Source organism: Talpa occidentalis, unplaced genomic scaffold (genome assembly GCF_014898055.3).
Source record: "Talpa occidentalis isolate TD23 unplaced genomic scaffold, MPIMG_talOcc4v2.1 talOcc4.19, whole genome shotgun sequence".
Lineage (NCBI taxonomy): Eukaryota > Metazoa > Chordata > Mammalia > Eulipotyphla > Talpidae > Talpa > Talpa occidentalis.
In genome coordinates, this window is record NW_023601962.1 from 501,196 (window position 1) to 518,937 (window position 17,742).

The 17,742-nt window shown below is 41.0% G+C and overlaps 1 pseudogene; it reads left to right on the plus strand.

Moving 5' to 3' along the window:
• The first annotated feature begins 389 nt into the window (after nucleotides 1-389).
• The window catches only part of LOC119250969 (TIMELESS-interacting protein-like), a 48,037-nt pseudogene continuing 30,684 nt past the window's right edge, over nucleotides 390-17,742 (plus strand).

A 17,742-nucleotide genomic window follows, 5' to 3' on the forward strand; every position in this document is an offset into this window, starting at 1 on the left:
GCCTGCTGGACTGGGAAGCCTGGGGCCCGCCCCCTATGCCTAGAGCACAGTCCTGTCCAGCCCCCCACCCCTCGTTGGCCAGCGGGTTCTCCTAGGCATAAGGACTGGATACATCCAGTACACGTAGACATCTGGGGGGGGAGGGGCACACCGAGGACACTGGGACACTTGGGGACAATTTGGGGGGGTGGGACTTGCTTGAAAAAAAAAATGACAGGTGGAAATGAGAGCCAAAGCCACAGCTGACCCAGACCCGCTGGGGTGGGGGGTGGTGAACCACTGTCCACTGGAGGAGCGCCGTCCCGCCCACCGCGGGTCCGCCAGCCAATGGCGCGCCAGGACGGGCAGAACGGCGCCAATGCGCATCTGTTACAGGGGAGTTTCCGGTCTCCAGGGAGAAGACTGGGGCACCGCTTTCAAAGTCCTTGGGGCGGGCCGCCCTAGATGACCAAGAGCGGGATCTGACAGATGCCAAGGGCCCTTGTGCACCAGGGCTCTGCCTCCCTGCTGAGGGCCAAGGACATGGACTTGCTGAGAGACAGAGTAAGCAGCCCCGCCTAGTTCCCTGAGTCAGCTAAGCCAGGAGCAGCCCCGCCCAGACCCCTGAGTCCTGGCAAGCCTGACCAAGTCGCCAATCCCCACTCAGTCCCCCCAAAACCCGTAACCTCCTGCCACTGTGATGATGCAAATAAGGAACTCATCATGGTGCTAGCATAAAGTGAGTGCACATGGTGTATGGTGTAAACTCTCAGTGAGACTACAATGATACTCTAGCTTTATTTCTTAGGTTTTCAGTGGAAATAGTCTCACCCCTTCAGGAGCACTGATTGGAGACCATCTGCGGGATGTGGAACAAGACTGGATGGTGACATTTTAGCCTGGTGGGGAATAGGGAGCCAGCTCTAAACTGCACCTAAGAGGAATGAGCCAGCCAGAATTCTTAGATAAAAGTAAGTCCAGACCAGAGAGAACCCCATATGACAGTAGTAGCATAGTAAGTGATATCTCAAAAAAGGAATGGTAGTTTACCAGAAGACCATGAAGTTGAAAGAGGGCATCTCAGACAGAGGAAGTAGAAGCAAAGGCGAGAGGCTTGTAAGAACAGTGCTCACTCTGGAATCCGGATCGTGGGTGGTAGGGTTTTCACGAAGAGATAGGCATGAATTTTTATTCGCATCTCCCTATTTTTCCTTTAAGGGGACCTGGCATTACAGCTGCTAGGTCACCCTACTAGGTGAACCTCTGAACCCCTATCTAGTCAATGGCAACGCCTCCCCTCTCCCACCACCTGTGCCTTTGTCTACATTGACATCTTGCATCTCAGTGGCCTCTTTCCATTCTCTGTTTCTGGATCTGGTGGCTTTCAGATTTGGAACTTCTCACCTGGCAACTCTCATTGAGTTCAGAAGACTTTCACATTTGCTTTGGAATTCCTCCTGAGTCCCACAGGCTATAGAAAATTAGTTTCAAAATGTCTAATTGTATGTAGATTTCCCCTTTCTGGGACTTCATGCTGGTTTATCATGCTCTTGTCCAATAGCATGCTCTTTTGGTATCAGCCTTTTTGAAAAGCCCCATGCCTTCTTGAAAGAGTCAGTGTTGCAAGTTTGCTGGATGTTCTATCGTGGGGTTCTTTTCTTGATGTAAATAAATTATGTCCAGTACATACCACCATGGCTTTGTTCTGACCACTTCCATTGTCTCTTCCCCATTCCTGTTCAGTTTAGATTCTTTGTCCTGCAGTTTCCTTACTGTAGACGTTTCTCTTGAAAGAGAGTTGTACATTTTACAAATTGTAAAGAAGGTGGCAACAGCTTTTCTTCTCAACTCTTCATATGTTGGGAAAAACTCTTCACTTCTAGAGGAAAACAATGTGGAGAACTATTTGGACTTCCGATCATCTGAAGAGTAAGCCAGGAGAGACTGAAAATTAAAATTTGTGAAATCAGAACCATCAGTTCTTTGTAGCTATTCTTTATGCTGCTGACAGTGGTTGGTTGGTTTCAGGGCAGAGAAGTGTCTATTTTAAAGTTCTACACATACTTGTGGAAATTGGGGTCCTATATCCTTATACGTTGATAAGCAGGGCCGACTGTCCATCTTGCATTGGTTAAATGAAATAGCAACTGCTTTATTTCTTGTTTTTAAAAGTTGAGCATTACCCAATGAGCTACAAATGGGTTTTTCTTTTTGTTCCAGATCAGAGATTAAAAGAAGTTTTTAGGGCCTCCCTGATGGCACAGTGGGTTGAGCGCTGCGCTGTGAAGCTGCCCGTAGCCTCTGCAGTGCGAGTTCAATCCTGGCCGGCCAGAGAGAATCCCACGGCAGACCTCTCCTGTCTTGCCCGCTGGTCCCCTCTGCAGTGTGTTTCAATCCGTCTGCCTGTTCTGTACCCCGCTCTGTCTCTGGTGAATCCTTTCACCCTCCTGCGTCTCTGGCCTGTACCCCAGCTCTTGTATACAAATAAATAAATCTTTTAAAAAAAAAGAAGTTTATAGATGGTACTAAATAGAAAATTTTACCCAGTACTCCTCAATACAGGTATGTAGTTTATTAAGGGCTTACAAACTGAATTCAAATTTGGTTGTAAATATATGAATGCAAATTCCATTTAGGATTATTTTCATGTGAAGTTGCTGATAGGGCCTGACATTGTGTCTGCAGTATTGACTTTGGCTAGGAGAAAGGCATGTTTTTGCTTAATCAGGATTAATTCTGTTGCCATAGAAATTGCCTCCTTCCCTCCCCCATCCTCCAGAGCTGGAAGGTGCATGTCATGGTGGTGGGTTAGCCTTCAGGAAGAGACCTGCAAAGTTAACAGGTGACAAATGTATTTATTTGGGAGAAGCAAAGAATTGCAATTCAGGGTACACAGATTTAGACAGACCTAAAATCATGTTCCAAGGTGAGAGTGCAATGGGGGGATTGTCATATAAAAGGGGATAAATGAGCTTGTGGAGAATGAGGATGAATAGTCAGGTGGGGGTTGCAGGTAGAAGCAAGTGCCAGTTCTCTATTGCAGTCATTTCCACTGGAATATTCTCCTTCTTGCTGGCTTCTTGGAATGTTGGTGGTTTCACCCAGTCCAGGCTCAGGTCAATTTAAATAAGACAGTAAAGCAGTATGTTTGGTGGTGACTTTTTTCAGCCCTATTTTAATATGGGTCCAGTCATGTGGCTTTCCACAGGGATTAAATGTCTGAGACCTAAAGTGAGAACTCAGTTAAGTTGGGGAACATCTTAAAATTGTTTCTCAAGAATTCTCATAAATTATGATAGAATCATAAAATAACTCAAAACAGGAAGTAATATGTAGCCTTGTCTTAGTATTTCTGTGCTTGGGTGTAATGGTTTTATTGCAATATTGTGTAAACATTGTTTTGAACTACACGTGTCCTGCACAGAGGCCCCAGAGATGCAGGAGGTGAGGGAAGGCAGCAGCTCCAGCTCAGGAAGCACCTCTGGAGCCCGCAGGGAAGAGTGTTTTCTGCAGGATGATCTTGTGCCCAGACTGAAATGTCTTGAAGGCCTTGAAAAGCTTTTTCTAAGATACCAAAAATGTGGCTTCTTCTGTGATGCACACACCCGGCCCCTCACAGCTGTTCCCTTCACTCTGGGGCATGTCTGCTTCTTCTCAGCAGACTGGGAGGCCAGTGGGTCTCCACACAATCTGTCCTTCCTCCCTGATGTCAACCATGTCATTGTTCCTTTCCTGTAACTTCCTTGTGCACACTTAGCTAAGTGTGGTCACTTAGGTGGTAGGGAATCCCTCAAAATCCAGCATCCTCTGTATTCCGCTCACATTCTGAAGTTCTTTTGCTTTTACTTAATGTCTATAGATTAGCCCTGAGGGAGGATCCAAGCAAGATTGATTTTACAGCCTGAGAAGGCCTCTGGGCCTGGTATGGGTCTTGTCCACTGTAAACTAGCCTGACTTGAGAATGAGAGATGCTTTTTCCAGATGAAACAGTGACTGACATCATTTAGATGCCCCTGTGCTGTGCTTGTATTTAAAATATGAGCAGAGCAACCCAAGTAGGACCCAGGTTTCCCTCTCTTAACTGGGTGCTCTTGGGTGAGTCATCCTGTGTTGATTCTCTGAGGGTCCATGTGCGCCTCTCACTTGCACTGCTCTTGGGGTCACCCCGACTACCAGTTCTCACTTCAGGGGTATCACATGGTTACAGCTGAGACCCATTTGCAGCCTCCCAGCCTGGCGGGTCTGCCTCTGGGAACTCCAGCCCTTGGGCTTTGCCTTCCCCCAGGGTCTGCAGCAGTGGAAGGGGAGGCAATAGGAGAGCTGGATAGGGAGACTCAGCTCCTGACAAAAAGTTCATATTCTTGGGACTATACCATGTAGCCTTGGAGGGTTCCTCACCCCAGAAACATGATATTATATCTGAAAAAAATGTTTGCGAGGATTTTTTTCTGATTTATTTCCATTTTCTGATAAAGGAAGACATAGCAGTGGGAGGAAATCCTTGTCACAGGAGCTGGCCCAGGAGCTGGCACAGCACTCTCCTCTGTGGCTTGTTTTTTGCTACCAGAGCAGAGATCCTTCGTGCAGCCACATCTGCCCTTGGTGTTCAGCTTTGTTTCCAAAGTGCCAGGAATGATGCCTGCTCAGCACGTATTTGCTAAGTGAATGAAACAGCCTGTGAATCCACTCCTTCACGCCCACCTGCTACCTCCTGCATCACTGAGCTCCACGTGCCCAATGAATGAACGTGGAGGGGATGGCCTGATCTATTTGGAAACACAAATCAATCGTTCATCCTTTTCACATCTTTCTGAGTTAAAATACCAAAGAAAGTGTTTTCCTCTCTCCTCACATGAGGCAACAGCGAGGACATGGACTGAATGGACATATTTCACTTGAAGTTTCAATCATAATTTTCTATGGGAACTGTACTATATGTGATATTTAAAGTTCTTTAGGATTACTACTCTGTAGGAACAATTTAGAATTGTTTTCAATCAAATTACAGTTTGAGATTTGCCTTAAGATTTTTTTGTATAAAGCCATAATCATCAAAACTGCATGGTATTGGAACAAGAACAGACACACAGACCAATGGAATGGAATAGAAAATCCAGAAATAAACCCACAGATTTATGGTCAACTTATCTTTGACAAAGGAGCAAAGAATATGCATTGGAGCAAAGAAAGTTTGTTCATAAATTGTGCTGGGAAAACTGGGTCGCTACATGCGAAGGAATGAAGCTTGACTAAACCTAACACCATGCACAAAAACCAACTCAAAATGGATTAAAGAACTAGACATAAGACCTGAAACCATAAAATACATAGAAGGAATATTAGGCGAAACAGTACGGGATATGCACATCAAAGACATCTTTATAGACACATCACCCAAAGCAGTGATAGTGAAGGCAAAGATAAACAGCTGGGACTACATCAAATTAAAGAGCTTCTGCACAGCAAAAGAGACAATAACAAAAACAAAGAGATACCCCACCAACTGGGAGAACGTTTTTCCACACAACACTAATGATAAGGGACTGATCCCAAAAATCTGCAGAGTTGATGGGACTCAACAGAAACAAAGAAAATAATCCAGTGAAAAAATGGGCAGAAGAGCTAAAAAGAAACTTCTCTGAAGAGGAAATGCAAATGGCCAACAGGCATATGAAAAAATATTCAACATCACTTGTAATCAGGGAAATGCAAATCAAAACTACCGTGAGATACCATCTTACACCAGTGAGAATGGCACATACTAAAAAAACGCAGCAACAAATGTTGGCGAGGTTGTGGAGAAAAAGGAACTCTCCTGCACTGTTGGTGGGAGTGCAAACTAGTCCAACCACTATGGAGAGCTTTGTGGAGATTTCTTGACCTACTAAACATAGAGCTTCCATATGATCCAGCAATTCCACTCCTAGGTATTTACCCAAAGGACACAGAAACATCAACTCCAAAGAGCACCTGCACCCCTATGTTTATAGCAGCACTATTTACAATAGCTAAGCTTTGGAAACAACCCAAATGCCCAAAAATAGATGACTGGATCAAGAAGATGTGGTACATATACACCATGGAATATTACTCAGAATTCAAAAAAGATAAACACATACAATTTGCAGCAACATGGATGGCGCTGGAAGGGATCATGCTCAGCGAAATAAGCCAGAAAGAAAAAGAAAAATACTGGATGGTCTCACTCATAGCAGGAATCTAGAAAACTTAAATAAGGGACCAGGAAAAAGAATAACTATAAGAAAGAAAATATCAAAATCGACAAACAACTATGAACCAGGGACACTCTATTGCGGGTGGGGGGCGGGAATGGATGGCTTGGGGTCAAAATAAGGGGGTTGTAATTGTATGGGGAATATAAAAAATAAAATTTAAAAAAATAAACATAAATAAATATTAAATTGCCTTTGTCACCATAAAAGAAAAATTTTTTGTGTAGTATTTTTACACAGGCAAGTACTTGATTCCTGTATAATGACAAATGACACATAAATTCGGTGATTTAAACTGAAAGTTGAAGTCTTTCAGTGCGTTGAAAGCTTGTATGCTTCATGCATTTGGTTCACTACAGGTTCACAATTCATTAATCTTTAAACATTTTTTAAATTTTATTTTTATTTATTTATGCATAATAAAACTGGGGTATAGGCCAGAGGTGCAGGAGGGGAGAGGATTCACCATAGCTAGGGGTGGGAGGTGGGGAGCACAACAGGAAGATCTACTAAGATACACTGCTAAGGGGAGAAGCGGGAAGACAGGAGAGGTCTGCTGTGCCATGTGGGTATCTCCCTGGCTGGGGATCAAACTCATGCCACATTGGCTCAGAATAGCTTGACAGTGCTAACACTTTAACCCCTGGGCACCAGGGAGACACCTCTTATAAAAATTTTTATGACTCATGTATACCCTTATAATACAACTAGTTTCGGGCCTCCCCAGTGGCGCAGTGGTTGAGCGCTGGGTTGCGAAGCTGCCCGCAGCCTCTACAGCGCCAGTTCGATCCCTGGCTGCAAGGCAAGGGTCCCAAATGGTGTCCAGACCTCTCCTGCCGCCCACTGCTCCCCTCAGCAGTGTACTTTGTCAGTCTGCCTGTTCTGCTTTCCGCTCTGGCTCTGGTGAATTCTCTCTCTTACCCTCCCACCCTTCTGACTGTATCCAGTGCTTACATAAATAAATAAATCTTTAAAAAAAAAAAAAAACTAGTTTCTTGAATGATCATTTCAGGGTTGTGATGAAATTGTTTTCTTTTTTTTTTTCAGTTTATTGTTCCATTCTCAAAACTAACTACTTTTTTTTCTTTTTTTTATGAATTATTTTATTTTATGTAATTCTTATATCATTTTTCATTTTAGCATGATGTATGCATTTTCCTTTTGGTTATATTCCCCATACAATTCCCACCCCCTTTTTCTGACCCTAATCCCTCTTCTCCACCCACCGGCCCCCACTGTAGTGTGTCTCTGGTCTATAGTTGCTTATTGATTTTGATTATTACTTTCTATTAATTAGTCTTTTTCATGGTCCCTTATTTAGTTTTTCTAAATTCCTGCTATGACTGAGGCCATCCGGTATTTTTATTTTTCTTTCTGGCTTATTTCGCTGAGCATGATCCCTTCCAACTCCATTCATGTTGCTGCAAATTGCATGAGTTTATCTTTTTTGATTGCTGAGTAATATTCCATTGTGTATATATACCACATTTTCTTGATACAGTCTTCTGTTTTTGGGCATTTGGGTTGTTTCCATAGCTTAGCTATTGTGACTAGTGCAGCTATAAACATAGGGGCGCAGGTGCCCTTTTGTATTAATGTTTCTGTGTCCTTTGGGTAAATACCTAGGAGTGGAATTGCTGGGTCAAATGGAAGCTCTATCTTTAGCAGGTCAAGAAATCCACATAGCTCTCCATAGTGGTTGGACCATTTTGCACACCCACCAGCAAAGTAGGAGAGTTCCTTTTTCTCCACAACCTCGCCAACATTTGTTGTTGCTAGTTTTTTTACTATGTGTCAATCTCACTGGTGTAAGATGGTATCTCATTGTAGTTTTGGTTTGCATTTCCCTGATTATAAATGATGTTGAACATTTTTTCATATGCCTTTGGGCCATTTGCATTTCCTCTTTGGAGAAGTTTCTTTTTAGCTCTTCTGCCCATTTTTTGACTGGATTATTTTCTTTGTTTTTGTTGAGTCTCAGCAGCTCTTTGTAGATTTTTGGGATCCGTCCTTTATCATTGGTGTTGTGTGCAAAAATGTTCTCCCAGTCGGTGGGGTTTCTCTTTGTTTTAGTTATTGTTTCTTTTGCTGTGCAGAAGCTATTTAATTTGATGTAGTCCCAGCTATTTATCTTTGCCTTCACTATCACTGCTTTGGGTGATATGTCTGTAAAGATGTCTTTGATGTGCATATCACGTAGCATTTCTCCTATATTTCCTTCTGTGTATTTTATGGTTTCAGGTCTTATGTCTTTAATCCATTTTGAGTTGGTTTTTGTGCATGGTGTGAGGTAGTAGTCAAGCTTCATTCTTTTGCATGTAGCAACCCAGTTTTCCCAGCACCATTTATTGCTCCTTTGTCAAAGATTAGTTGATCATAAATCTGTGGGTTTATTTCTGGATTTTCTATTCAGTTTTATTGGTTTGTGTGTCTGTTCTTGTTCCAGTACCATGCAGTTTTGATGATTATGGCTTTGTAGTATAGTTTGAAATCTGGGAGTGTGATGCCTCCATCCTTTGTTTTTTTTCTTTTTTTTTTTTTCCAGGAGCGCTTTGGCTATTCAGGGTTTTTGGTGATTCCATATGAATTTCATCAATATTTGTTCCATTTCTTTAAGGAATGTCATTGAAATTTTTATTGGAATAACATTGAATCTGTAAATTGGTTTTGGTAGGATGGCCATTTTGCTAATGTTAATTCTTATAATCTGTGAGCAGGGGATGTCTTTCCATTTCTTTGTGTCGTCTTCTAATTCTTTTAACAGTGTTTTATAGTTTTCTTTATATAGATCCTTTACCTCTTTTGTTAGGTTTATTCCCAAGTATTTGATTTGTTTTGTTTCAATAATAAAAGGGATTTTTTTTATTTCTTCTTCTTCAGATTTATTGTTTGTGTATAGAAAGGCTACTGAAATTTGCATGTTGATTTTGTATCCTGCCACTTTACTAAATTGATTGATTAGTTGAATTAGTTTTTCTGTGGATCTTTTGGGGTTCTGTATGTATATTATCATATCATATGAGAATAGTGATAGTTTAACTTCTTCTTTTCCTATTTGGATTCCTTGTATGATCTTCTCTTGTCTTATTGCTTTGGCTAGGAATTCCAGTATTATATTGAAAAGCAGTGGTGAGAGTGGACATATTTGTCTTGTTCCAGATCTTAATGGAAATGCTTTCAGCCTTTCACCATTGAGAATGATACTGGTTTTGGGCTTGTCGTATATGGCCTTTATGATGTTGAGGTATGTTCCTTGTATCCCGAGAATTTCAATGTACTTTATCATAAATGGGTGTTGTACTTTGTCAAAAGCTTTCTCAGCATCTATTGATATTATCATACGGTTTTTGTATTTCTTTTTGTTGTTGTGTTGGATAACGTTTTTTGATTTTCGGATGTCGAACCATCCTTGTGTCCCTGGAATAAATCCTACTTGGTCACAGTGAATTATTTTATGGATACAATGTTGGATTCTGATAGCTAAAATTTTATTGAGGATTTTGCATCCATGTTTATTAGAGAGATCGGCCTGTAGTTTTCTTTTTTTGCATTGACCTTGTTCGGTTTTGGTATTAGTGTAATGTTGGCTTCATAGAATGTGTTTGGTATTATCCCTTCCTTCCCAAATTTTTGAAAGAGTTTGTGATGGATAGGCACTAATTCATTTCTGAATATTTGTTAGAATTCATTTGTAAATCCATCAGGTCCTGGGCTTTTGTTTTTGGGGAGGTTTTTGATTACCATTTTAATTTCGCTGCTTGTAATTGGTCTGCTAGGTGTTCTATTTCTTCTTTATCTAGCTTTGGTTGATAGTAGAGTTGTAGGAATTTGTCCATCTTTTCAAGATTGTTGAACTTGTTTGGATATAACTGTTCATAGTAGTTTCTGATTATTCTTTTGATTTCGGCTCTGTCTGTTGGGATTTCTCTTCTTTCATTTGTAATCCTATTTATTTGTGCTTTCTCCCGTTTTTCCTTTGTGAGCCTGGCTAGGGGTTTGTCTATTTTATTTATTTTTTTTCAAAGAACCAATTTTGGTTTCATTGATCTTTTGGATTTTTTTTTTCGTTTTGATTTCATTTATTTCTGCTTTGATTTTTATTATTTCTTTTCTTCTACTGGTTTTGGGGCTTTTTTCATTGTTCTTTTTCTAGTCCTTTGAGCTTTGAGATTAGGTTGTTTCTTTGAGTTCTTTCTTGTGTCTTGATGTGAGCCTCTATTGCTATATATTTTCCTCTTACTATTGCTTTTGCTGCACCCCATTCCTTTAGGAAATTGTTGTCCTCCTTGTCATTGAACTCAAAGTATTTTTCAATTTCTTCTTTGATCTCCTCATTAGTCCAGTGGTCTTCCAGTAGTGTGGGTTTCAATCTCCATGAGGTAGGAGAATTCCTTGCCTTCTTTTTATGGTTTATTTCTTGTTTGATGCCTTCATAGTCAGAGAAGATGGTTGGTATATTTTCAATCTTGGTGTATCTGTTGATGTTTGTCTTGTGTCTCAGTATGTAATTGATTCTGGAGAATGATACATGTGCGCTTGAGAAAAATGTGTACTCAGAATTTTTTAGATTTAGTGTTCTATAGATGTCTGTTAATCCCATGAGCTCTAGATCCTTATTTAGAGCTTTAGTGTCCTTTCTTATTTTTTGTCTCATTGATCTATCCATTGTTGATAGTGGTGTGTTGAAGTCTCCTACTATACATGCATTTTCTCTGATGTCTGCTTTCAGAGATGATAGTAGTTGTCTGATGTATTTTGGTGCTCCTTAATTTGGTGAGTATATATTTATCAGTGTTATTTCTTCGTGAAGTATTGTCCCCTTGATCATAATGTAGTGACCGTTGGGGTCTCTTTTTACCTGTTTGTGTTTGAAATCTGTTTTATCTGATATAAGTATAGCTGTTCCTGCCTTCTTTTTTGGTCCATTTGCTTGTAGGATTGTTTTCCATCCTTTTACTTTCAGTCTATTTTTATCTTTTGTTGCTAAATGTGTTTTCTGGAGACAGCAAAAGTTTGGGTTTTGTTTCTTAATTCAGCCTGTGATTCTGTCTTTTTATTGAAGAGTTTAGTCCATGTACATTTAGCATTAATATTGATATGTTAGTGTCTGTGTTTGCCATTTTGTTTGTCTTTCCTCTCATTTTATTTATTTATTCTTTTAATAATTTTTTTTCTTTTTTTTTGGCCTTATTTTGTTGTTATTTATCCCTCTGTTGGTTCTGGCTTTAGGACTCCTTGTAGTATTTTTTGGAGTGGGGTTTAGTTGTAACGAAATTCCAGAGTTTCTGTTTGCCTGGAAGGTCCTTATTCTTTCTTCATAGAGGAAGGAGAGCTTTGCAGGAGAGTATTCTTGGTTGGCATCTGTTTTCTTGGAGTCTTTTGACTATGTCCCTCCACTCTCTCCTTGCCTGTAGTGTTTCTTCGGAGAGGTCTGATGTCAGTCTGATTGGTTTTCCTTTGTATGTTATCTGTTTCTTTCCTCTTGTCAGCTTCGTTATTTTTTCCTTGTCTTGGATTCTTGGGAGCTTTACTATTATGTGTCCTGCTGTATTTTCTTTCATCATGGAAGTTTGGTTTTCACATTTGGGAAATTCTCTTCAATTATTTCCTTGAATAATTTCTCTGTTCCTAGGTCTTTCTCCTCTCCTCCTGGGTTCCTATAACTCTTAGATTTCCTTTTCTCATGGAGTCAGATAATTCCCAAAGTCTTTCTTCATTCTTTTTCATTCGTACTTGTCTTTCCTTTTCTGTTTTGGTTCTTTTTATTTCTGTGTCTTCTAGAGTGCTTATTCATTCTTCCATTTCATCTATTCTGTTATCACTCCTTTTCCCAGAGTTCTTTAGCTCTTCCATTAATCCTTTGATCTCTTCACTTCCCTCTTTAGGGACTCAATTTCATTCTTCTCATTATTGTTTTCCTTCATGACTTCTGTCAGTTTTTTAATCACGGCTATTTTAAATTCTCTTTCTGGAAGGCTCAGAAGTTCTTCCAAGTCACTGTAGTTGCAATCAGGTGGGCAGTTTTCTTTTTGTGGTGTGTCTTTTTCCTGAGGATTTGCTTGGTTATTTGTAGTTTTTCTTCTCCTTGCTGCTTGTTTTCTAATTTGGTCTATTCGTTGGGACACTGTGTCGCTGGTAATGGCTGACATCTTTTTGGTGTGCTCTTTCTGGGATGTCGGAAACTAGTGATCCAATTGAGTCAAAAACTGTTATGTCTGAATTCCAGTAGGGCAGTAGTACTATGAATATGTTAGTGGTTGCTGTCACAGAGACTCTCCTCCTTCTGTGTTTGTTTAATTCCAAGGAGGGTCTTATGGTCCCACAATCTACCCTGTGGTGGCAGGATCACCCACTGGGCTCCAAATTGCTGGATCCCCCTCTGGGCTCAGACTGGTGGCCAGAAGGGGCCAAGCTTGTGGGGGCTTTTCAGCTCACTGGATTGTGGGGGCTTTTCAGCTCACCTCTGGCTGAAGGGGCAGCTCTTCCCCAGCTCCACTCAGTCTAAGTGTGTTGCAGACACACAAAATATCCGTAATCTAAAATGGCAAGTTGGGAGAGCCCTTCCGTGTACTTATGGTCTGCCCCAGCAATGAATGGATCCCTCTCTGGGCTCTGGCGGCTGGATGGGGATTGGCTTGTGGGGGCTTTTCAGCTCACCTCTGGCTGTGAATGCAGCCCTTTCCCAGCTCCACACAGTCTAGGTGTGTTGTGAACATGCCAAAGTTCCCTGATCTAAGAAGGGGAGATGGAAGGACACAAAATTATTTTTTCTATATAAGTAAATATACATTGAGTGGCAGGGCTCCCTCAGGGTTTCCATGTAGGCTCTGGGTGACAACTCTCAGAGATAGGAAAAAGGTTTTCTGCAAGAAAATTAGAGAACTTTTCCCAGTTCTCTCCTCTTACTTTTTTTTCTTAACTTGCTGCCTTTTCTGACGGCAGGTCCACTGGATCCTTGTGTCATCTGTGTCCCTCAGTGCAGTGGGTGCTGAGGCTGGCAAGCTAAAAGTTTGGATTCTCTGTACTTGCTGGAGGAACAGGAGTGGGGTATTGAGTATTAACAATATTTTCTCTGTAAACACTCCTAATAATATCTTCCTCTTCTAGTTTGGAGCTTCTCTTCCTACTCATTACTGCATGCAGCCAAAATTAAAGTTTAAAAAATATGAGAAAGTTTGCTGGGGAGAAGCGCAGCAGTGGCCTGCAGAAAGGAGAAGGAAGGAGTAGATTTGGAAAGGCAGCACCAAGAAGGTGGTGGGCTGGGAGGGAGAACTGTTCGCACACAGGGTGTCCCTGATCCCACTCACCTGCCTCTGGCACGGGGATGACAGAGGAATTGTGAGTGATGGATGAAGGCATGACTAAAGTGAATAAAGTGGCAGGATCCTATAGAAAGAGAAACCAGGTGCTGAGTTTTGATGGAGTGTGGGAGTGGTGGGGGTAGACTGAGAGAGGATGGGGAGCCTCCCTAGGGCAGCCAGATCCACCTGGCTCTGAAGTGAAGAAGGAAACCAATAAAGGCTGAGCTCAGGGAGATTGCACTGTTCTGTGTGGTATCCAGCTCACCAAGGTTGAGTGGCTGTGTATTACGTGGAAAGGACTGGTACGACTTCCCTGTGGCTGATGAAGCAGCCCTCTGTGCTAGTGGAGTGGGGTGGGGTCACTGGCTCTCTGGACAGTGCTTCCTAGTCCCTCACCTGTGATGTTAGATGTGTCATATGAATCTGAACTCTCCAGCATGAGCCCCTGGTCATAGGAGCTTGGCTGGTCGAGCCCTCAGGCCTTGCATCTCCTCTGAAGCAGTGATGTGTGAGTGACATGGAAGCCAGTGGCCTGTGGCTGGCTTACCACACAGCAGTTCCAGGTGGAGTCACTCAGGTGAAGCCTGGTGTTGGTGCTGGATCATCCCAAGGCAGTGTTCAAAAACCCATGGTCCTGTTTAAAGAGCTGTGAGAGGTTGGGCCTCTCTTGACAAATGATATAAAGTCTCCTCCTGATATGAAGTAAAGGCTTAGCAGTTTGTTGCAGCTTCTAAAATTCATAGCCTGTTCTGTTTAACTCCCAACAGTGGCAGAAATGATGCTACTTACCTGTCTAGTAGCCCTTGATACCAAGTGTATGGAATTGTGACTAAGGTAAGCAGAGGGCACCTGGCTGTGCTAGAGTACAGACAGGCCTGGCACCTACATCCCTTAGTACCAGCTTCCTTCTGTGTCCCCACAACCTCCCCAGCGAGTCATCTCCTGTGAAATCAACAGAGAAACACAGTTATCCTTATTCAAGATGTGAACTGCAGAGAATTCTGTAAATGTTTTCTTTGTTGAATGTGGGTTTTATTACAAAGAATATAAAAAGGATGTTTATAAATGTTTTTACAGTAATTTCCACTATTTTCTCCCAACCTGATTTTTTCCAATACATCTTGAGTTATTAAATAATGCAGTCTCCTATTCTAAAAGTCTTGCTAGCACATGGGAAGGGCTTGCTGAGTCTGTTTTTAATCTTTCAAGTATCTTGTGTTTTCAATAAGTACATTTTCAGAATATTATGACTTCCATCATGGTTTGGCTTATTGTGTCATTTATTCTCTGGATTGTATTTCTTAGCAACTATCATTAGAAACAATTTTGGAACAAGGTTTTCCGAGAATCCAATTCAAACATTATATATTGTGCACCACCTGTGTGCAAGGCACTGTGCTGGGCCTTGGCAATAGAAAGGCATGCAAAATAAAATTGCTATAGCAGGAAGCTAAACTAATAAAAATTAAGGAATGAGACAAATATTCAAAAGTTAGGTAAGTATCATATTATTTGTATCTTAAGTACCTTATAACTAAAAATCAAAGTTAAAGGGGAAAAATTATACATAGTTGGAGAGATTGGGAAAGTGTCCTGAAGGATGTAGCATCTCTGATGCACACACAGCACCTGGAGCATTTCATTTTTTTAAAGATTTATTTATTTATGCATATAAGAGCTGGGGTACAGGCGAGAGGAGTGGAGGGTGAGAGGATTCACCAGAGACAGAGTGGGGAACAGAACAGGCAGACTGACTGAAATACACTCCTGAGGAGAGCAGTGGTCAAGGCTGGAGCTGTCTGCTGCACCATGTGGGTAGCTCCCTGGCCAGGGATCGCATTCGTGCTACAGTGGCTACAGATAGCTTCATAGGTTGCGTCTTATCCCCTTGCACCACCAGGGAGGTCCTCCTGGAGGATTTCAAAAGAATTTCAGTGGGGGCAGAGGAGAGTGTCAGAGTTCACCAGCGTGATGAGAAAGCCAAAGAAACTGAAAAGTGAGAGCTTTGCTTCACTTTGGCAGTGTGTTTGTCATAGGGAAGTAACAGAAATTAACAATTAGGGAGGGCAGGTTGTGTCCAACTATAGAAGGTCTCGAATGGTTCAGTTTAATTTAATAAGGACTAGAAAATTGCAAAATGTATGTGTGTGTGCACGCTTCTTTATTGAAAAAAGGTTGGTTTACATTACTATTTATGATTTAGAGGAGAAGGGTCACATTTTAGAGAAGGGTCACACTGCCTCTGATGTATGTTACCATAGTCCTCCCCTAGTTACTGGACCTCCTCCATCATTTATTTCAACCCTCATCCTGGTTGCCCCTCTAGTAGCTTCACTTTTGCAGTCATACTTATAGGGTTTGTTTTGATTAAGTTTTATCGTTTCCTACCCCCTCTGTATTCCACATATAGTGAATTCCAGTGTTTGTCTCTCTTCTTCTGATTTCTTTCATTTAGCACCATCCCCTTCAGTTCCATCCATGTTGTTGCAAATGGCAATAACTCATCTTTTTTACAGCTGAGTAGTATTCTATTGTGCATATATACCATGTCTTTTTAATTTACTGCTTCCTTGATGGGCATTTAGGTTGTTTCCATTGTTTGGCTATTGTAGTCAGTGCTGCAGTCAACATAGAAGTGCATCTATATCTTCAAATTATCAATTTAATATTCTTCAGGTAGATACTTAGAAATGGAATTGCTGCATCATAGGATATATACTTTCAATATTTTGAGGAACCGCCATACTAGTTCCATAGGTGCCAGGCCAGTGTATCTTCCCATCAACAGAGCACAAGAGTTCCTTTTTTTCCACACCCTCACAAACATTTGGTGTTTCTGGTTTGGTTTTTTGATGGATAAGTACCATTCTCACTGGAATGATAAGGCATCTCATTGTGATTTTGATTTGCATTTCCTTGGTATTAAGTGATGTTGGACATTTTTTATATGACTTTGGCCATCTGTATGTCTTCTTTGGAGAAGTATCTGTTTAGGTCTTTGGCCCATTTTTTTTATTGGGTTGTTTGTTTTCTTTTTGGTGAGTTGCATGAGTTATTTATAGATCGTGGATATTGGCCCCATGTCAGGTATACATTGTGCAAATACCTTCTCCCATTCAATAGGTGTCTTTTTGTTTTAATGATAGTTCCACTGACTGCATAGAAGCTTTGTAGCTTGATGTTGTCCCATTCATTTACTTTTGCTCTCATTTCCCTTGCCATTACATTAGTGTCTCCAAAGACATCCCTGAAGCCAGTGCCGTGGAGTGTTTTGCTTGTGTTTTCCTCAATGTAATTGATGGTTTCAGGTCTTACATCCAAGTCTGTAATCCCATTTTGAGTTAATTTTTGTGTATGGTGTGAGATAGTGGTCTAGTTTCATTTTTCTGCACCTGGCTGTCCTGTTTGCCCAGCACCATTTGTTGAAGAGACTTTCCTTGCCCTTGGTTTCTTTTGTCCATATGAACCTGGGCTTATCTCTACCCTCTCAATTCCATTCCATTGGTCATTTTAATCCAATACCATAATTTTTATTATAGCCTTGTTGCATAGTTTGAAGTCTAAGAGTGTGATTCCCGTATTCCTCTTCTTTTTTGTCAAGATTGCTTTGACTATTCAGGATTTTTGTGGTTCCATATAAATTTCACAAATTTTGCTCTATTTCTTGGAAGAATTCCATTGAAATTTTGACCGGGATTTTTTTGAATCTTTAGATTGCTTTGGGTATCGTTGACATTTTAATAATAAACCTTTAATAATAAACCTTTGCAGGTTTATTCCTAGGTATTTAATACTTTCTGATGCATTGGTAAATGGGATTATTTTCTTGATTTCTTTCTCTTCTTGCTCATTTTTTACATATAGAAATACAACAGACTTGTATTGATTTTGTAGCCTACCACATTACTGGACTAATTTATTGTTTTTTTTTTCATGTCATCTTTAGACATGCATATAATCATGTCATCTATAAATAGTGGTAGTTTCAATTCCTTTCCCATTTGTATTGCTTTTATATCTTTCTTTTGCCTAACTGTACTATCTAGGATTTCCAATTCTATATTGAACAGTAGTGCTGAGAGTGGACATCCTTGTCATGTACCTGATCTGAGAGAAAAAGCTTTCAGTTTCTCACCATTGAGTATGATGCTAGCTGTGGGTTGGGCATAGATGACCTTCGCTGTGTTGAGGTAAGTTCCCTCTATTCCCATTTTACTAGGAATTTTTCT